Source organism: Mesoplodon bidens (assembly GCF_964165515.1).
Source record: "Mesoplodon bidens genome assembly, contig: HAP1_SCAFFOLD_277, whole genome shotgun sequence".
In the NCBI taxonomy this organism is placed as follows: Eukaryota; Metazoa; Chordata; class Mammalia; order Artiodactyla; family Ziphiidae; genus Mesoplodon; species Mesoplodon bidens.
This window is the reverse complement of record NW_027671840.1, coordinates 560,298-582,947: the sequence shown is the minus strand read 5'-3', so window position 1 is coordinate 582,947 and position 22,650 is coordinate 560,298. Positions and strand designations below refer to the sequence as shown.

The 22,650-nt window shown below is 46.6% G+C and overlaps 1 protein-coding gene and 1 pseudogene across 2 annotated transcripts in view; one reads left to right on the top strand and one right to left on the bottom strand.

Moving 5' to 3' along the window:
- The window catches only part of LOC308610952 (uncharacterized protein), a gene marked incomplete at its 5' end in the record, with an annotated part of 51,325 nt that overhangs the window by 12,866 nt on the left and 15,809 nt on the right, over nucleotides 1-22,650 (bottom strand). The gene's annotated exons all lie outside the window — the stretch shown is intronic.
- On the top strand, nucleotides 15,130-20,815 carry LOC308610942 (protein FAM170A-like; annotated as a pseudogene). The gene is made up of 2 exons: nucleotides 15,130-16,767; nucleotides 20,702-20,815. The product of its transcript is annotated as a protein FAM170A-like (transcript).

Below are 22,650 nucleotides of genomic sequence, written 5' to 3'. Positions count from 1 at the left end.
GTGAATCAAAGAAACACAGCATTTGAAAAGTCAGCTAGTCCAAGCCTCTTGATGGCACATACAGAAGCTGAAGCCCAGATAGGTTGAGTTACTTGGTAAAGGGCCCAACGTCCTGACTCAAGGACTAGCATTTTTCACTCATTCGTAAGACACAATCAAATGCAGTACCTTGGAAAGAGATGGGAAAAAAATGAAGAAATCAATTATATAGTTCCTCATCTTTAAGTACAGAAATAGCTGTGACAAAATTACACGTATTGAGGGAAAATTGAAGTGCAGAGTTTAAAATGTCAATAATCCACAGGGAAACTGGAGACCACTGAAAATATTCATATTAAATCTCTCTAGAAAAGACATGAAAAGATCTCCACTCAAAATGTGAATTTTATAATAGACATGGTATGATACAATTTATAATAGATATGGTATGAACCTTTCCCTTTCACGGGAAAGGTTCAGCTGGGAAAAAGGAAATGTTCTTGAAAATGGGGCCTGTGCTATTGCAGACACTGTGCTCCACCTAGGTCCACGGAATGCTCTGATGTCATCACTGAGGTCACAGAATTCCACTGTGCGCCTGGCAACCTTGCAAACATAACAGCCCTGGTGAGCACTAGGCAGTACTGCTGGTTCACTAAGTGGTACAAGTTTTTCAGCCATTTAGGAGACTTGACTATTTTTATTTGTATTGAATCATTTCAACGGATTGCCCAAGAGCCAACAAGGGCCAACCTGTAGGGAAGAGGAGGAGTTGGACATCTCTTGAGGCATCTTCTAAGGGAGACTTCTAGTTGGTACCATGAAACGGCGACAAAAGAGGAAACATCTGGAAAATGAAGAGTCCCAGGAAACTGCCGAGAACGGAGGAGGTATGTGGGGGGCAACATGCTGGGGCACATGGGTTTCTGCCAAACTAAACCTTCTCTAGGATGGGGGGGACTGAGAACGTGTCACCTGTGAAGCAGGGAGCGAGAGACCTTGTCTCACTGACGCTGCCGTATCCATCCGGAGGGTCCCTGTGGTGTGAGACGGCACAGAACGGCCAGATGCCCCCTGGGAGATGGGAGGTCAGCTCCGCTGGTCTGAGGACTCTCCCCTGGGGCAGCCGGGCCTGGAGCTCTGTCGGACTCATAGCAGGCTGCATCCTGCTTGCACAGACCTAGAGGTGCAGCTTTTCTCAGTCCCCGATTTCTCTCTTATTCTCTTGGATCTTTCCCTGGGGTCATGAGGTGGGGGATGTGAAGGATGCAAGGATGCTGAGAGAGACCCATGAGTTGCTTGGCCTCTTTTACCAAAGTGGAAAGAGAAGCCCCATGAGTTGAAGGCCCTGTTGAAAAATATCTTGACAAGTGGAATGCACTTTGAAAGAAGATTGTTTGTCTAGGGATGGTGTCATATTGAAAGCAAGGAGGTTTTATTCCTTCAACAGGAAGAATTTCCCAAAGGAGATCAAGGGAAGGGAAGGGTTTTCCAGAGACTGAGACCGCGTGAGCAGGGGTGAGAAATGGCCTCAGGGTCCTGCGGGGAGCTCTGAGAGCCACGGGCCACGGGGTGCCTGCGTGCATTAAATGTAGGCGAGTAGCTTGCCCTGGGAGAGGGGTGGTCACCCCACAGCTCCAGCTAGAGGCCTCTGCCCCAGATTAGAGCCCAGTAGCTCCTACCAGGCCCAGGGCCCTGGAGACTGTAGGATGGGCCCTGGGAATGGAGCTCTAGACAGCAGGCAGATTTCCAGGCAGTGGCTGGGACAGGCTGGGGAAGGCAATGACTGCCCCTGACCATTCAGAATATTTTGCTCTGTGTTCCTGTGTGTGACTCTGTGTGTGTGTGTGTGTGTGTGTGTGTGTGTGTGTGTGTGTGTGTGTGGTAGTGCAGAGAAGAGCGAGATGAATGGGGTTAGAGTGCTTACCAGATATAAAGTCTGCGTGGTAAAGTTCTTGTCACCCTGCCTGGACCTGGCTGACACTCGGTGTACGTAAGAGTGTATACAGAATTCTTGTTAGGGGTGTTTCATGAGACAGTAACTCATACACCCATGTACACTCTGATACAGCAAAAATATCACACACCCCACATATAACTTCCTTAGTAAACCACACACAGCACATGGAGGTATATACATGCATCCCTTCTGTACTACGTTCTCATACAACCCACCTGTATCACAATCGTCTCCTCTAACACCAAACGCTGGAGATGAGATATGTATATAGACACACACACTATATATATAGGACACACACACACACACACACACTATATATATATGTATCTCCTCAACTCTTGCACAAACACAGCTAACTTCAGCCATCTCTAAATACCTCTATAAGAACCAGTCACGTGTCATACACACCACACTTATAACACATTCTTGAGTAATGCCAGACCCGCTTTGTACAAACCACAGTAAACCACAGTCTCAGTAACCCAGGTCAGGATGGCCAGAGAAAATATGGGCTATCCAGTTCAATTTGAATTCCAGATAAACAACAAGTAATTTTTCAGTATCAGTATGTCCCACATATTGTATGGGCCATACTTACACTAAAACTAAGTCAGGCCAAACACTGCATGGGAATACTTACACTAAAAAAGTATTCTGGGTTTATCTGAAACTGAAATTTAACTGGGTGCCTTGTATTCTTGTTCGCTAAGTCTGGCAACCCTTATATACTTACCACCAGCTGATGTATTATATATTTATTGTAGTTTTGTTTAGTGTGTGTCTTCCCCTACTAGAATGTGCAGCGTTACCAAAGACTACAACAATGGAAGAGTGCCGGATACACAGGAGTAGCTGCTTACTGAATCTTGGTGACTGAATGAATGAACACGCACCATAAATACAAGCCACACCATGTAATGAGGAAAAGTTACATGTCCCAGAATTCCTGACTTGTGAACAGAAACCATGCACACAAAGGCCACACACACAGATAGACACATCTGCACTGTGCTCCCCATGCCAACCCCACACTTACCACAGACTTAACTGATACACATCACTCACTCTTCCCACACACTCACAGTCACCACCGAGGCCTACATTACCAACTAGACAGTGAGAGAATAAGTATGGATTGGAATTAAATCCTGGAGTATCCACTGGGAACCACACTCTCAACTGTGTGTATTCACTGCACCTGACACGTGTCACACACTCAGTAAATATTTGTGGACAGAGGACTGATGAACCCACCCTGAGCCTTTCATTCCTCCCTCAGGAATCTCGAAGTCACAAGAGGATCCCCCTCGGCTTGGATCCACTGTGGTGGCCCAAGGCTGCAGCCCAGGGCCAGGGGAGGTCTCCTCTGCCTCTAAATACTTCTTCTGTACTTCTACTCGGCGCAAGCTCAGCTACGCTGGTAAGGGCGCGGGGCTCCTCAGGTGAGGGGGTGCTTGGCTGTGAGGCAGGAGGCACACAGATCCCAGGGAGGCTGAGAGGAAACCCAGGGTCATCAGAGGTGATGAGGGCTCTGTGGAGGAGCCTGGGCAGGATGGCTGAGCTGTTCCGAGGGCGTGGATGCCAGCTGAGTCTGGGTGTGTGTGTGTGACTACTGCTACTACCATGGTGGGGAAGTCAAGGAGCAGGGGCCGGAAAGGTCTGGGCTTGAGGTGGAGGGAAGAGGGACCAGATTAAGCATCTTCAGAGGAAAATGTAGGCTTTGTCTTTGCCTTTGCTTCCAGAGAAGGACAGAGTTCTGCATCATACACCTCCAGCCTGAGAGCAGGACCATCCAGCTCAGGTGCACACAGCTCACACATACACGCGCCCTCCAGGCACAGCCCTTCTCAGTGCACATCAACCCCAAGCACGTGCTCCACAGTACTCTCCTCCTGCACCACAGCCCCATTCCACAAGGAATGCACCACCGATATTCCCAAACTCACACTCCTCGTCGTACACGCATCCAGCCGCATCCCTCACATACCACAGCCCTCACCACCATACTCCACACCCCTGTATACAGACACCGCTCCAGTATCCCCCCCACGCACATGAAAAGCCCACAGATGACACCAGATACACCACTCCGTCCTACGGCCAACAGACACCAAGCTCGCGACATAGCTATGTCGTGCCAATGTCCCTCTCTCGTCTACCACACCTGCTCCCTCAGCTTCCGGCATGGCCCATGCATGTTATTATGATTTTAATTTCCTTTTTCAGGAATCCGGAGATTTCATCGAGACACTGCCCAGCCTAGAGCAGCCCTAGCCCAGGATCAGGGAGAAGGAGAGACCGCTCCCCCATCACACTGTGTCTCCTCCTCACCCTCTTCACCCTCTAAGAACTATCTGCACCCAGACAAAGAGGAAAGGGGCATGAAAATATACTACATGCAGGTACAAGTGAACAAGGGTGTCGCTGTCTCCTGGAAGACAAAGAAACCCTTGGAGTTGCCTGAAAAGCAGCTGAGGATAGAAGAAGTGACCCTTCCTGAGGATGTGTGCGCAGTAGCCACTGAGCCCTCTTCTGATGTGTCCACCGAAAGCCTCCTGTCTGACAGTGAGCCCACTGGGGAGGAGAAAGAGTATGAGGAAAGGGCCGAGCCAGGCAGCCCATCAGGGCCACCTGCCGTCGAGGAGAGACCCAGCGCCAAGACAGCGGACTGGATGGTGACCATGGAGACCGGCTTCAGGTGCATGGCCTGCTGCCGGGTCTTCCCCGCCTTGGAGATCCTCCAGCAGCACGTGAAGTTCGGCATCCTGGAGGGCTTCAGCTGCCGTGTCTCTCATCTCACCATGGTCCAGCTGATGGGCAATGTGGAACCCAAGAGCACCCCTGAGGAGGAGGACGAGGAGGAGGAGGAGGAGAACGAGGAGGAGGAGGACGACGAGGAGGAGGAGGAGGAGGAGGAAGAGAAGCAAGAAGAAAAGGAGAATGAGGGAGCGCAGCCCACGGGGGAAGGCCCCAGCCCAAAGAGACCCCGCAGGCAGGGTCTTTTCTCTCCTTTGAGTTCCAAACAGCAACTGAGATTCATGGGACCGAAGATCCTGGAAGACGGTGTGGCCGTCCCTCGGAAGAGGTAAGGCTTGAGGCTGGCAGTCTTCTGAGCCTATGTCACGAGGGCCCAGAGGAGTCTAAGGGAAGGGGCCGCACACATGTGCTGGTTGACCTAATGGCTCTGCAGTTGCATCAAATGGGACACACCCAGCACTACCAAAGGCATTGAGCTCTGTTGACGTAAACAAGAAGGTGGAGCCTTTTCCTAGGAGTTTTCTCAGGGTCTGCACGACGGACCTCAACTCTTAGAGGACGTACTGCCAGCAGCGCCTTCTCGGCAGAGAGAGCCAGGAGTGGTCTCCAGAGAGGACAGGGGCCCTGGCAGGACCAGACCGTTGAGGTCTGAGAGCCTTGGGCCTGAGCCGAGATCTCACCCGGACCACTGGACCTAGCCTTCTGTGACAAAGGGGAATATGAAAGAGAGTCACGTGGAAATGAGGTCCCCCGAGATATGGAAATGTTCCAGAACCTTCGTTGCGTGGTAGTTGATCTGGAGCCAAGCTCACTGTGGTGTGTGTGGCTCTGAGCATTAAGGCAACGCTGGAGGGTAACCCTGACCAGCAGAGCTTGGAGTGCTGCTTGTCTCTTCCTGTTCTACCTCATTTGTTTTATCCCTTCCAGGGAGAAGAAAGGACCCTCGGGAGAGTAGCAGACAGAAGGCCGTGGTCTGAAGGAGGATGAAGGGACCGGCACTCAGTCTAACATCATATGACGATAGAAGCGTCCTATGCAATAAAGGGCATTTTCCAAACCTTTCCTGGAGCTTTTATTTAATTACATTTTTCTATCTATGCATCTATCTGTCATCTACATCTGTATCTTTCAAGGTTTGTGAACAAGCTTTCACATAAGCACTAGAGACGTCCACCAGCATTTTCCAGAAGAGGCCTGCAAATTGCTGGGGACTCCTCACAAATAGGGAATGGCCACAACCCCTGCCACACAGACTATGCGCGTGGCCCTCCTGACGTACTCCCACTCTCTCTCTGAATTTCCCAACGTCTGAGATGAGGGTGCTGGCTGGAGGCAATGATCACGTGCAGGCTGAATCTTCTCCAGATTCTGATTCTCTTCCTGGGCCTATCGTCCTCAAGCACAGTCTCCATGTCCCTGGCCACACTGATCTCTCTCCTTCAGTCCTTCCCTCCCTCGCTCTCCTGCCTCCCAGTGCAGAGAATACTGTTTTGCATTTGAGACGACATTTAGTTTTTGTTCACAGAATTCTCACCTGTTCTACTGTGGCCTCCGTTGTGAACATTCCAAAGCTGAGAATTTTCTTTTTTTCTCCCTCATTTCTGCTGAGTCTTTACCTTCCTAATGCAGTGAACTCAGAGTGCCTAGCTGACTGGATGGGGACAAAAATCCAGGGAGCAAAGAGAAATAATAAAAGAATATATCAGTTAATTTTTCATAGTGTTATCCAACTACATATTTTTAAAATTTTGGAATACTATTAGGAATCTTCTCTTTATAAAAAACTGAATTATTGGGCTTCCCTGGTGGAGCAGTGGTTAAGAATATGCCTGCGAATGCAGGGGACATGGGTTCGAGCCCTGGTCTGGGAAGATCCCACGTGCCACGGAGTAACTCAGCCCGCGCGCCACAACTACTGAGCCTGCGCTCTAGAGCCCGTGTGCCACATCTACCGAGCCCACGTGCCACAACTACGGAAGCCTGCGTGCCTAGAGCCCATGCTCCGCAACAAGAGAAGCCACTGCAATGAGAAGCCCGTGCACCACAGCCAAGAGTAGCCCCCGCTCACTGCAACTAGAGAACGCCCGCTAGCAGCAACAAAGACCCAATGCAGCCCAAAATAACTTAATTAATTTTAAAAAATTGAATTAGTTTCAAGGGTACAATGTATAAAAGTACAATAAAAGCCCCCCTTCAGAACCCCCCAACCCCACTCTCAAGATGGAATAGATATGCTGTGATACAATTTATAGTCGTAGCACTACTACTCCTCCCACCACATCCGAAATCCTCTGAGCCAGGTGCAGCAGCTCCCTTTCACAATGCTAGGACCCGCCACAAGACAGATGATAATCCCTTTGGACATTTCAAGGAGCGGCACCAAGGCAACAGTACCTGGGAAATGCCACTGACAGCTCAGAATATCCATGGCATTTCTAGAGCCTCGGCACTGCTCTCGCTCTGGGAATGAAGGTCCAAAAAGCACATCGGAGAATGTCCATAGTTGTAAACAAGCTCCACCTTTGAAACACAATCTACATAGAACCACATATACAAGCCTGCACGATGGAGGAAGCCAAGGTCTCCTCCATGATTTCCCTTCTGACCACCTTAGTGTCTCCTCAACCATAAAAGGTGAACTTGAAACTCAGGACCTTGCCTTGTCCCCAGAAACATCCAAGCTTGGATCAGTCTTTCTAAGACCAGATCCTCGCTCTCTGAACTATTAGAGACTTGTCACATACACAGAAGTAGAACAGGATTGTTTCTATCTACCTGGGGACCAGGAGTCTTTCACATTGCTCCTGTTAAAACTCTCACAACAGCAAAACTTTACCTACAAAGGGTTCAAGCTATGACACTCCCAATTTCCACAAACCTCCTCAGCTCTTGTGAGTCACATGCAGCCAATTCCAGGAATTGGAAACATGGTTGTGAGGATGAAACTGACTTTGGGGCTCCCCTTGGATATGGTCTTCCAGACTTACCAAAAGGCCATTAAGAGGAAGGTTTACCCCACCTCAGGGAAACCCGAGGCAGTACTTGCAGTCAAGGGCTGGCCATGGCTTCTGAGCTACATCCAAAAAGAATTTCATACTGTACCTGGATCTGCTGAAGCCATTTCTGACTGTCCGAGAGCCAGCATGTACCGCTCCTCAACTGCCTCCATTGTGGATCATCAGTAGGGCTGTCAGATTTAGTAAATATAAGTACAGGATGCCCAGTTCAACTTGAACTTCACATGAATAATAAGTCATTATTTTTAGTATAAGTAGATCCTATGAACTATTTGGGGCATACTTATCTTAAAAATGTACTTGTTGTTTCTCTGACATTCAGAGTTAACTAAACAGCCTATATTTTATCTGTCAACCCTACCCTTCAGAAATGATGGAGGCTCATAGAGATCCAGGAGACGGCTCAGCGCCTCCTCAGCTTTTATTTCTACGTCCTGGACAGCGAGCACGAACCTTCCAGTCCCAGTCATTGGCTAGAATGGAGGATATTCTCTGTTTTAGAGCTTTTTCTACTTGTCATTGTTATTATCTTCCTTATTTTAAAGAGATGTTTATTTTTTCCCAAACTTCATAGCTCATCCAAAAGTATTTCAAAGTTCATTAGACAAGGGAAAAACAACATGGGTCTGAAAAGTGAAGGAAACCGCCTGGTGTTTAGTAAAGAAGTAGTAGGGAGACTGAAAAAGCCAAACTTAATAAGCAAATCTCTCCAAGGGTATTTTCAGAGCTTGATACCCTCCCACACCCTGAAAATATTATTACATCAAAAACGTAGAACTGCTAACCAAATGTAAGGCTCCCATATGATTCTATCAAAGTGAGGATGCTTCTTTACTAAGCAGTGAGCACACTTGCTGCCCCAGGGACCTTGGCAGTTGCAACGTAGGGCTCTTCCCTCTGGGATGGAAACAGCAAGTTTTCCTGTGGTCTACACGCTGGCCCCAAAAATACTACACTCCCAATACTTGTCAACTTTAAGTATTTTTCTACATATCTCCATTTTTCTGTTACTATTTGGACTACATCCTAGACTTGACACTACATAAATTGCATTCAAGAAGCTATTTTTAAAAGTTGGTAGGAAACCTTAAATCTATAGCTTGCAGTCCCTGGCTTACTTTCATCCAGGTGCATAAGTGTTTTCAAAAGTAGTCAGGTTAGTTACCCCATATCACAGCCCCACGCTTGTGTCACAGATATAAAAATGGAACATGATATTTAAGGTTTTAGTTGCCAAATCATCAAGCCTCCCAGACAGAGGCAATAGGGCAAAATGATTACACAGGCATGGATTTTGATTTGCTCCAGTGTCTTGGGCAAGTCACTTGGCCTCTGTATTTATTTGTACTTATCTGCACTTATCTGTCACTTGGGGGTCATAACTGTACCTGGTCCATGGGTACGTTGTACAAATGATCTGTAAAGTAGTTACAAGAAACCGACACAGAGTAAGCACTCCACAGACATTGGCTATTAGCTATTGGAAATATTTCTCCATGAAACAGATGACTTTATCAGTGGATGACTCGGTGGGAGACAGTGAATCACAGAATCACAGCATGTTGAAAGTGACCTAGTTCACACTCTTATGTGAAAAAAAGAAAAGTGTGCCTGGGTAGAAAATGTCTGAAAGTTTACCTAACAAATAGTTTATCATGTTAACTTGGAGAATTAGAATAAAACAGGAAAGCAGGAAAGAAAAACTTGAGTGTAATTCAATTTCTCTATCATTTGTGTTTCTACACTGAGACTCTGAATACACTGGAAGCGCAATGTTTTTTAATGTGGCGGGATAAAGGTTTTCACGTTTTCCTGATCCATCCGTATTATTATCTCAGAATTGCTGGCAGTTCTTGCCATCTTTGGATCTACACCCATCTGAGTCAGGGGGCCATTCTGGACGGAGGAGATAATAGAGCAGAAGTGAAGTGAGAGGAAAGGAGAGACAAGATTTTCTCTTTTCTCTTCCAAGAGGAAAGGTCTTTGGAATGGGAACAACTCACAACCAAACTTTGGGGAAAGGATGTGATGGAAAATGAGATAAACATCCTACCCCTGTGATGAGAAGGATTCCCTGGGCTGGATGGAGGGAGGTCACAGGTGGCTGGACAAGGAAACCAACTAGGGAGAAACACACACAAGTGCAGAGCAAACACCCTGAGGCCACTCAGCCTGACTCCATGCAAACATGTGTCCAGCAGCCAGCCCTTCACCTGTGGCTCCCCAGCAAGACAGGTACCTCGGGGGTGCCAACTCATTCTGAGTCCATTATGCCTGGCCATTCATAAACCGCTGTCTAACGTGTGAGGAATAAACTCTCAATGTTTATGAGGAAATTGGGGAAGGAGATTGAAAGGTTACTTAAACGGAAAAAAAAGAAGTTCAGCAAGGCAGGATGGTAGAGAGACAAGAAAAAGACCTTAAAAGATAGAAAGGATTTGCCAAAGAAGAGAAAGAAAAAGAAATGATTCCGAATGGCTTAACCTGCAGCTAGGAAGTTAAGGAAGATTATTGATGGGTGAAGACTATGGAATAAAGTGAATAAAAGTTTTCAGAAGTTGCTGAGAATATGGTAAGAAGCATGATTATCCAATTATGAATTGGCTGCAATGGCATTCTAGGGGGACACTAGGAAGGGGAAGCAAATGTTCCTGAGATGACAGTGGCAGGTGGAAAGTTGTTTCAGGGGAAGAGCAGTCTTGCAGAGGGTGTATCAGAGGAGGGCAAGTGTGAGCAAGCAAGGAAATACTAAGTGTATACGGTTCCTTCACTGAGTGCACCCAGCCCCGTGGTCAGCCTTGAGAACAAGCAGGACTTCAGGTACTGGAGCTACATTTCAGTCATCAAGACTTGAGAAGACACCCTTAACTCAGGTCTTCTCTTCAAACTCCATCTTTCCTTCTTGACCTTCATTTGGCCTCTTCCCTTACCCTCAAGCTGTGGACTGAGGCCACAGAGCAAGATGGGTCACTAGTGTCCTCCATCCCCTGGCGACTGTGGTTCACATCAGTGGAGTACCAAAGGCAATAGCCAAGTAACAGACACAAGAGTGTATGAAGAAGAAGAGATTCTGATAAGGCTTTCTGTGACAGTGTGGGCCAAGTCGGCTCTATATGGCTGGTATCACCTGAATTATGAGCAGCCTTAGGGGAGAAGTTCTCAGAAGGCAGAGCCTGGCTCTCTAGAGGCTCTGCGTGCTCACAGCCCACTCCAAGACCTCAGTTACACCTTCGGCCCCCAATATCTCTCCCTCTGCCTGCTCAGAGTTTTTGAAGGCTTCTTTCCTCCACATTTCTCTTGAGCGGTGGAGGAGGAAGATGAGCTTCAGGCCAGCTCAGACTCCCCTGGGATCCCAGCAGGATGCCTATCATTAACCTCCCACCTTCTAGGAAGCTCCTAAGATCTTCACATTTGGGGCAGTTTTCATTTCAGCTGTGCTTCAAATTGCTGGCTGGAGACGGCCTGTTGGAAGGTGGCTGAAAGCAAGTAGCAATCCTTCGGGCAGCCTGGCCCTTCTCGACTGTCAGACATCTTCAGGGATATTCTAGGAAATGTTGTTTGTTCTAGAGAAGGGAGGGAAACAATCCAATTGTCCAATAATGCTTGAATGGAAAATAAATGATGCTATATGCATGTGATGAAATAATATCAAGCAGTCAAAAATCAAAGACCTAGATCTATATGGATTCACGTGGATAAATCTTGAAAACATAATATTGATTGAAAGAAAATAAGATCAAGAATGTTAGATTGTGATAACAGGTATGTAAGTATTTAAATATTTAAATCAATTCAACATATTGCTTCTATATATATATAGATGCAAGAAAATAAACTTTATCCAAAGAACACATTATTTACATTTCCTATGCTCATTTATCTAGGAGACCCAAAAGAACCCACAGATAAACTAGCAGGAACTAATAAGACGGTTCAACAAGGCACACACATACAAGATCAATAAATTTTAAAAGTCAATCAGGCTCCTCTACACTGGCGATAACAAATTAGAAACTGTAAAAGAAAATAAGAAAAAAAGAAGATCTAAAAATTGTCACAAGAGCCATATAAATTATTTAGAGCTAAGCATACGTAGAAGGCAATATAACTAACAAAGTGAGTACGAACAGTTAAACTCCACCCAACCCAAGGTTAGGAAAAGACTGTTGTTACTTTATGAGAACAGACCCTCTTCTTAAGTGGCAGATCAGTAAGTGAGAGTGAATCAAAGAAACACAGCATTTGAAAAGTCAGCTAGTCCAAGCCTCTTGATGGCACATACAGAAGCTGAAGCCCAGATAGGTTGAGTTACTTGGTAAAGGGCCCAACGTCCTGACTCAAGGACTAGCATTTTTCACTCATTCGTAAGACACAATCAAATGCAGTACCTTGGAAAGAGATGGGAAAAAAATGAAGAAATCAATTATATAGTTCCTCATCTTTAAGTACAGAAATAGCTGTGACAAAATTACACGTATTGAGGGAAAATTGAAGTGCAGAGTTTAAAATGTCAATAATCCACAGGGAAACTGGAGACCACTGAAAATATTCATATTAAATCTCTCTAGAAAAGACATGAAAAGATCTCCACTCAAAATGTGAATTTTATAATAGACATGGTATGATACAATTTATAATAGATATGGTATGAACCTTTCCCTTTCACGGGAAAGGTTCAGCTGGGAAAAAGGAAATGTTCTTGAAAATGGGGCCTGTGCTATTGCAGACACTGTGCTCCACCTAGGTCCACGGAATGCTCTGATGTCATCACTGAGGTCACAGAATTCCACTGTGCGCCTGGCAACCTTGCAAACATAACAGCCCTGGTGAGCACTAGGCAGTACTGCTGGTTCACTAAGTGGTACAAGTTTTTCAGCCATTTAGGAGACTTGACTATTTTTATTTGTATTGAATCATTTCAACGGATTGCCCAAGAGCCAACAAGGGCCAACCTGTAGGGAAGAGGAGGAGTTGGACATCTCTTGAGGCATCTTCTAAGGGAGACTTCTAGTTGGTACCATGAAACGGCGACAAAAGAGGAAACATCTGGAAAATGAAGAGTCCCAGGAAACTGCCGAGAACGGAGGAGGTATGTGGGGGGCAACATGCTGGGGCACATGGGTTTCTGCCAAACTAAACCTTCTCTAGGATGGGGGGGACTGAGAACGTGTCACCTGTGAAGCAGGGAGCGAGAGACCTTGTCTCACTGACGCTGCCGTATCCATCCGGAGGGTCCCTGTGGTGTGAGACGGCACAGAACGGCCAGATGCCCCCTGGGAGATGGGAGGTCAGCTCCGCTGGTCTGAGGACTCTCCCCTGGGGCAGCCGGGCCTGGAGCTCTGTCGGACTCATAGCAGGCTGCATCCTGCTTGCACAGACCTAGAGGTGCAGCTTTTCTCAGTCCCCGATTTCTCTCTTATTCTCTTGGATCTTTCCCTGGGGTCATGAGGTGGGGGATGTGAAGGATGCAAGGATGCTGAGAGAGACCCATGAGTTGCTTGGCCTCTTTTACCAAAGTGGAAAGAGAAGCCCCATGAGTTGAAGGCCCTGTTGAAAAATATCTTGACAAGTGGAATGCACTTTGAAAGAAGATTGTTTGTCTAGGGATGGTGTCATATTGAAAGCAAGGAGGTTTTATTCCTTCAACAGGAAGAATTTCCCAAAGGAGATCAAGGGAAGGGAAGGGTTTTCCAGAGACTGAGACCGCGTGAGCAGGGGTGAGAAATGGCCTCAGGGTCCTGCGGGGAGCTCTGAGAGCCACGGGCCACGGGGTGCCTGCGTGCATTAAATGTAGGCGAGTAGCTTGCCCTGGGAGAGGGGTGGTCACCCCAGAGCTCCAGCTAGAGGCCTCTGCCCCAGATTAGAGCCCAGTAGCTCCTACCAGGCCCAGGGCCCTGGAGACTGTAGGATGGGTCCTGGGAATGGAGCTCTAGACAGCAGGCAGATTTCCAGGCAGTGGCTGGGACAGGCTGGGGAAGGCAATGACTGCCCCTGACCATTCAGAATATTTTGCTCTGTGTTCCTGTGTGTTCGTGTGTGTGTGTGTGTGTGGGGGGGGGTAGTGCAGAGAAGAGCGAGATGAATGGGGTTAGAGTGCTTACCAGATATAAAGTCTGCGTGGTAAAGTTCTTGTCACCCTGCCTGGACCTGGCTGACACTCGGTGTACGTAAGAGTGTATACAGAATTCTTGTTAGGGGTGTTTCATGAGACAGTAACTCATACACCCATGTACACTCTGATACAGCAAAAATATCACACACCCCACATATAACTTCCTTAGTAAACCACACACAGCACATGGAGGTATATACATGCATCCCTTCTCTACTACGTTCTCATACAACCCACCTGTATCACAATCGTCTCCTCCAACACCAAACGCTGGAGATGAGATATGTATATAGACACACACACTATATATATAGGACACACACACACACACACTATATATATATGTATCTCCTCAACTCTTGCACAAACACAGCTAACTTCAGCCATCTCTAAATACCTCTATAAGAACCAGTCACGTGTCATACACACCACACTTATAACACATTCTTGAGTAATGCCAGACCCGCTTTGTACAAACCACAGTAAACCACAGTCTCAGTAACCCAGGTCAGGATTGCCAGAGAAAATATGGGCTATCCAGTTCAATTTGAATTCCAGATAAACAACAAGTAATTTTTCAGTATCAGTATGTCCCACATATTGTATGGGCCATACTTACACTAAAACTAAGTCAGGCCAAACACTGCATGGGAATACTTACACTAAAAAAGTATTCTGGGTTTATCTGAAACTGAAATTTAACTGGGTGCCTTGTATTCTTGTTCGCTAAGTCTGGCAACCCTTATATACTTACCACCAGCTGATGTATTATATATTTATTGTAGTTTTGTTTAGTGTGTGTCTTCCCCTACTAGAATGTGCAGCGTTACCAAAGACTACAACAATGGAAGAGTGCCGGATACACAGGAGTAGCTGCTTACTGAATCTTGGTGACTGAATGAATGAACACGCACCATAAATACAAGCCACACCATGTAATGAGGAAAAGTTACATGTCCCAGAATTCCTGACTTGTGAACAGAAACCATGCACACAAAGGCCACAGACACAGATAGACACATCTGCACTGTGCTCCCCATGCCAACCCCACACTTACCACAGACTTAACTGATACACATCACTCACTCTTCCCACACACTCACAGTCACCACCGAGGCCTACATTACCAACTAGACAGTGAGAGAATAAGTATGGATTGGAATTAAATCCTGGAGTATCCACTGGGAACCACACTCTCAACTGTGTGTATTCACTGCACCTGACACGTGTCACACACTCAGTAAATATTTGTGGACAGAGGACTGATGAACCCACCCTGAGCCTTTCATTCCTCCCTCAGGAATCTCGAAGTCACAAGAGGATCCCCCTCGGCTTGGATCCACTGTGGTGGCCCAAGGCTGCAGCCCAGGGCCAGGGGAGGTCTCCTCTGCCCCTAAACACTTCTCCTGTGCTTCTTCTCCGCGCAAGCTCATGTACGCCGGTAAGGGCGCGGGGCTCCTCAGGTGAGGGGGTGCTTGGCTGTGAGGCAGGAGGCACACAGATCCCAGGGAGGCTGAGAGGAAACCCAAGGTCATCAGAGGTGATGAGGGCTCTGTGGAGGAGCCTGGGCGGGATGGCTGAGCTGTTACGAGGGCGTGTATCCCAGCTGAGTCAGGGGTGGGGGGCGGGTGTGAATCCTGGTACTACCATGGTGGGGAAGTCAAGGAGCAGTGGCCGGAAAGGTCTGGACTTGAGGTGGAGGGAAGAGGGACCAGATTAAGCATCTTCAGAGAAAAATGTAGGGTTTCTCTTTGCCTTTGCTTCCAGAGAAGGACAGAGTTCTGCATCATACACCTCCAGCCTGAGAGCAGCGCCATCCAGCTCAGGTCCACACAGCTCACACACACATGCGCCCTCCAGGCACAGCCCTTCTCCGTGCACACATGAACCCCAAGCACGTGCTCCACAGTACTCTCCTCCTGCACCACAGCCCCATTCCACAAGGAATGCACCACCGATATTCCCAAACTCACACTCCTCGTCATACACGCATCCATACGCTTCCCTCACATACCACAGTCCTCACCACTGTACTCCACACCCGTGTATACAGACACCGCTCCAGTATCCCCCAACACGCAGATGAAAAGCCCACAGATGACACCAGATACACCACTGCCTCCTACGGCCAACAGACACCAAGCTCACGACATAGCTACGTCATGCAAATGTCCCTCTCTCGTCTACCACACCTGCTCCCTCAGCTTCCGGCATGGCCCATGCATGTTATTATGTTTTAAAATTCCTTTTTCAGGAATCCGGAGATCACATCGAGACACTGCCCAGCCTACCGCACCCCTAGCCCAGGTTCAGGAAAAAGGGGAGACCGCTCCCCCATCACACTGTGTCTCCTCCTCACCCTCTTCACCCTGTAAGAACGATCTGCACCCAGACAAAGAGGAAAGGGGCATGAAAATATACTACATGCAGGTACAAGTGAACAAGGGTGTCGCTGTCTCCTGGAAGACAAAGAAACCCTTGGAGTTGCCTGAAAAGCAGCTGAGGATAGAAGAAGTGACCCTTCCTGAGGATGCGTGCACAGTAGCCACTGAGCCCTCTTCTGATGTGTCCACCGAAAACCTCCTGTCTGACAGTGAGCCCACTGGGGAGGACAAAGAGTATGAGGAAAGGGCAGCGCCAGGCAGCCCATCAGGGTCACCTGCCGTCGAGGAGAGACCCAGGGCCAAGACACCGGAGTGGATGGTGACCATGGAGACCGGCTTCAGGTGCATGGCCTGCTGCCGGGTCTTCCCCACCTTGGAGATCCTCCAGCAGCACGTGAAGTTTGGCGTCCTGGAGGGCTTCAGCTGCCGTGTGTTTCATCTCACCATGGCCCAGCTGATGGGCAATGTGGAATCCGAGATCACCCCGAGGAGGAGGACGAAGAGGACGAGGAGGACGAGGAGGACGAGGAGGACGAGGAGGACGAGGAAGAGAAGGTAGAAGGCCCCAGCCCGAAGAGACCCCGCAGGCAGACTCTTTTCTCTCTTTTGAGTTCCACACAGCAACTGAGATTCATGGGACAGAAGATCCTGGAGACGGTGTGGCCTTGGAAGAGGTAAGGCTTGAGGCTGGCAGTCTTCTGAGCCTATGTCACGAGGGCCCAGAGGAGTCCAAGGGAAGGGGCCGCACACATGTGCTGGTTGACCTAATGGCTCTGCAGTTGCATCAAATGGGACACACCCAGCACTAACAAAGGCATTGAGCTCTGTTGACGTAAACAAGAAGGTGGAGCCTTTTCCTAGGAGTTTTCTCAGGGTCTGCACGACGGACCTCAACTCTTAGAGGACGTACTGCCAGCAGCGCCTTCTCGGCAGAGAGAGCCAGGAGTGGTCTCCAGAGAGGACAGGGGCCCTGGCAGGACCAGACCTTTGAGGTCTGAGAGCCTTGGGCCTGAGCCGAGATCTCACCCGGACCACTGGACCTAGCCTTCTGTGACAAAGGGGAATATGAAAGAGAGTCACGTGGAAATGAGGTCCCCCGAGATATGGAAATGTTCCAGAACCTTCGTTGCGTGGTAGTTGATCTGGAGCCAAGCTCACTGTGGTGTGTGTGGCTCTGAGCATTAAGGCAACGCTGGAGGGTAACCCTGACCAGCAGAGCTTGGAGTGCTTCTTGTCTCTTCCTGTTCTACCTCAGTTGTTTTATCCCTTCCAGGGAGAAGAAAGCACCCTCGGGAGAGTTGGTAGTAAACCAGGGTATATCCTCCCTCAAGGGGACCCGGCCTGCCCTTCATTCAAGATGCTCTGGAAATGGGAACTGACTCATGTTATCCAATTGGCTGAGGGAGCACAACTCCCATGTTGATTCCGGTCAGACATGTTCATCAGACCTAGAGCTTTTCTCCTGATTCAAATCAAGTAGGGTATTAGTAGAGTTCCCATTTATTTCAGCCCTAGAGATAGCACATGAGCAAATAAAAAATCTTTGTGTATCAAAGCATTCTAATGAGCCCTTTCATTTTGCTGTTCATTGTGAAAAACACGCTCACTTTATCTCTGCCAATGAAGTGTTTCCACTTGACCAATGATGCCCCACGATCCCATTAGCCTCACTGAATTTAGGGAGCCCATTATGATGACATCATTTCCCTCTCATTCTTGGCCTGCAGAGAAGAGCAGCTACAGAGCATTCCAAGACTGCTAACGCTCCCCTCACCAATACGTTTCTTAAACCTCTGGCAAAGGAAGTGTCCTCTGAGCCCTCCCAGGGCACATAGGGGGTTTGGGTGAGCAGATCTTATATGATAAATCCACTCCAGTGGTCTGGCATTCCTATGCCTTTGTAAACCTTCTACAGTGGTGGTTCTCAGCTGGGGACACTTTTGGTCCCCCCTCCCAGGAAATATGTGGCAGTGTCTTGAGACTTTTATTTTATTTTTTTTTTGTGGTACGCGGGCCTCTCACTGTTGTGGCCTCTCCCGTTGTGGAGCACAAGCTCCAGACGCACAGGCTCAGTGGCCGTGGCTCACGGGCCTAGCCGCTCCACGGCATGTGGGATCTTCCCGGGCCCTGGCACGAACCCATGTCCCCTGCATCGGCAGGCGGACTCTCAACCACTGCGCCACCAGGGAAGCCCCTTGAGACTTTTTTCTTTAAGGAGCTGTGTTATGAATGAGCCCCACGTGGCTGGTGCACACGGATGTATCAAGGCACTTTTTTTTTTTTTTTTTTTTGGTACGCGGGCCTCTCACTGTTGTGGCCTCTCCCGTTGCGGAGCACAGGCTCCGGACGCGCAGGCTCAGCGGCCATGGCTCACGGGCCCAGCTGCCCCGCGGCATGTGGGGTCTTCCCGGACCGGGGCACAAACCCGTGTCCCCTGCATCGGCAGGCGGACTCTCAATCACTGCGCCACCAGGGAAGCCCTCAAGGCACTTTTTATTGTTACAACTAGGGTGGCAGGGAAGAGTATGTGCCACTGGCCCATCTTACATTGCACAGGACAGCTCCCAACAACAAAGAGCTATCCAGTTCAAAATGTCAGTCATGCCAACGTCAAGAAATTTTGCTACAACATACTTAGAAAGTCCTGGCATTTTGACTTTAGCCTACGCTAACTTTGGGTACAGGTTTCAGTCATTTGAGCAAACTGCTGAAGGCATTCCCAGGTAGCCAAGCTAACACGCTGAGTCTGGAATGGGTGTTGAATGCACTCGTATCAACAAATCCAGCCTAACCCAATATTACATTACTCCCACCTGCTTCAATACCTACAAACTCCACACACATTATTTCTCAGGTTTCTATTGATATAAGTTATAAAATTCCGTATTTTAGCAGATAGTGTCTCCTCATGGTCATCCTTTATACCCGGTGGGTACCCACCCCTTCCCTGCTCCCGTCCCCATTTCAAGGACTCTAGTCTGATTACTAGGTCTGGAAAAACGAGAGGTAGTGGAGGCAAGTCTTGAGGATCCACAGACCCCTGCAAGGAAACTACCTCAGAGTAGAGGCAGACTTCCTTCTAATAGCACAGCAGGCTCAACTAAGAGGTCACAGGTCAGAGGTCACAGGCCTCAGCTTTGTTGGAATCTGCCCATATATTTCCACCTCAAATTTCCAGGATTCTACTCCTTCCCACTGATGCCCTATGACATAAGAGAATCTACAAGGTTGTGAATCAATGTGTTGTCATTCAGCCACTGACTGAATTTGACTTTGGATCCCCTTAAAAAAATAAATAAATAAAAAGGAAGGAAAGAAAGATAGAAATGCTGATTATAACAAGTCCCCCAAAGTGTTGCTATGTAGCCAAGCTCAAAGCTAAGACAGAAAATCCCCAACGGTAAAAACAGATTTCGAGCTCAAGCTATCAACTGGGACTTGAAACTGAAGGCCCTACAAAGGCCAATGGAACTGGATACAAAGCTAAAGATTTAGTCTTTAGCATAGATGGGAGTCAAGGTTAGAGGAAGCCACGCACTGGGAGTGAGTTGTGAACTACTCAACACTAAGAGCAGCTCTTTCATTGAATGTGAAGAAAGAAACAGGTAGTCCCTAGTTGCTACCACTGTCTTTGAACCAAACTAAAGAACAAGGTCAACCAGAAGGGCAGATATGAGAATCAAAAAGGAAACCTCTCTGGAATCCTCACTGAACCAAGTCTAAGTTCTGCTCTACTTGTGGTCTTTCACTTACAGAGACAAACCTTTTGGGCTTACCACAGGGATCAACAGACTTTTTCTCTGAAGGGCCAGAAAGTAAATATTTTAGGTTTTGTGGGCCATCAGTGCTCGTCACAACCACTGAACACTGTCAGCACAATGGGAAACACTCAAAGATGGTAAATAAATGGATGGGCCAATAAAGAGCTTTTAGGTTCCAATAAAGCTTTAAAGGCAACGAGCCAGGTTGGGCTCACAGGAGGTAGTTTTCCAGCCCTTGACTTAACTCACTAAACTACAAATTACCTTGAGAGTTGGTGGTTTGATATCTACCAAACCAAACCAAACAAGAAAGCCCTAGGATTTCTGACATCTAATGCAATGCAATTTGAGGTAGCATGGACTTTACATACACATGTGAAGGTGTGGTCTAGGAAACCAATCTTGGAAACCTGCCTCTCACATTAAATACATCTTTTGCTGAGTAAAGCCCTTTAACCAAGTAAGTGTTAAACATCAGTGAAATGACCAAGAAGTAGGAAATGGTATGCAAACCTCCTCCTTAACAACTTGTTCCCATCATTCTAGGTTTCTTCCCTATGCACATTTTTCCTTAGGGAATCGTTGATAAATTTTACCTCTAAAACTTACCTATTTCCACTCTCTATCTTCAGGATTTGCCCAATCACTGTTACTTTGTAAACAATTTAAAAAGTTTTTTGGGGGGTAAATTCCTCTTTTCCCACAGCTAATGGTTCTCTGTGTCATAGTGTCTGGAACGACCCAGCTACTTCTCCAGTCAGACCAAGCACTTGAAAGGACAAGCCGGTACCCCGAGCTATCCATCCATTCACCCAGTAAGGAAGCCTGATGAGGAGAACTAGGATGTGTACATTTCTACTGTTGGAATTAAAACAGAATATTCTGGGCTGCATGGATTTATCCTAAACTTCAAATGCATTAATTATAAATAGACCGTTACACTGACTAATATTCTGTCTCTTTGAATAACCATATACATTTTTTCTTTTTTATAACTGATTTCTAGAGGTCTATTCCTTAATTTTGGCCATATATATGTATACCTCATGATGATAGGATTTCTTACTGTGAGGGATTAATATGTTCTTAGTAATTTTTAATATTATATTTTACATTATTTTACTACCTATGTTACTATAAAAATAACAGTATTTTACTGGAAAATTGATGCTCAATGAAAAATTTAAAATATGGAAGTTAAATGTGGAAAAAATCCCTGAAAATCTTGCCACTGTTTACATAAGGGTGAATATCCCTTTACAGATGATAGGATGCATTAACACACACACATACATGTTTGATAAAGGTATGTGATGTACCTACCTAAAATACATTAAACTGTTACATGCTTCTGTCATTAAGTTTAAGCCATCATTTTAACAGACCTGTCATTACATAAGTATCTTAAAATATAAAGACATTCCTATTGAATATTTCACTTTTACAAAATTTAGTAACATTGACATGCTACTCACCTTTTCTACTTGAATTTCCTAATTATAAGGTCCTATTCTGTGATTTCTATATCAAAGGGACGCACGTTCTATGTTTTGATATGTACTCAGCAACTTCACTTTGAAAATCAATTTTTCAATCCACCGCTAGGAAAAAGTGTGCAAGTCAGTCATTGAATAAATATGTTTGATGAAATTACCAAATTTCAACAAATAATTTTTTTCTTTTTATCTCAGGCCAGAGAGGAGTAAGGAGATAGAGAACTTGACAAAAGTAATCTACTTCACACAGCCTCTTTTCTCTACTTAAGAAGTCCTGATGAAAGTAATGCTAAAACCCTTGGGAGACAATCACATCAAAACCTAGACGGAAATGTGGTGAGTAAGAAACCAACGATCAGTTCATTTACTAAGAAATGTTTGTCCTCTGTCACTGTCATTAGGAACTCTTTCTGACACTTAAACCTCTGCCTTGACGTTCTTGAAAAAAGGGTCAACAGTATGCTTTCTGTATTGCAAGATGAACAATCCATTTTCAGTAAGTCTATACTGTCACAAAAGATAACCAAATTTGTACTGTATAAGGTTCACAGAATATTAGATAGACAAAGTCCAAGATAAGATCCAACTTGAAGCGAGGCTGGGGGGAGACAAATGGAGCTCATCATAACAGGACGATGCCACATTAATATTACAAATTGCAATACTGAGTGGTTTTCTAACACTTCAAATTTTTGTCTCCCTGAATTACTTTTAAGGCCAGATTTAGGTTAACTCCTCTGAATACAAATTTTTATGAAATTTTGGAGGGGATTGCAACATAATTTTCAAAAAGTTTTTCCTCGTTCATTAACTGAACAAATATCGAGCACCTACAAAGTAGCTGACAATGTTCAGACTGTAGATTCAGAACAAATGTCGCTGCATTCGTGGAATTTACGTTGTAATGGGCATAAATTTTGGCATGTTCATCATACTTTTGTACAAGGCCTGCTAAAACTCACACTAAGGCTTCTCCCCTAATATTTAATAGAGGTCAAAGTTCAAACTTACTACACCATTTACCAGAGTTCTCTGCCGTGTGGCCTCCTGGCTACTGGGACATGTTGAGCTATGGCTGAAACACCGACTTTAATGAAACAAATGATTTTTTTTTCTTCTGAACTTGATGACTGGAAGAATTCACATGACACCTGAGTTGTTTCTGTCTCTGTTTTCATCAT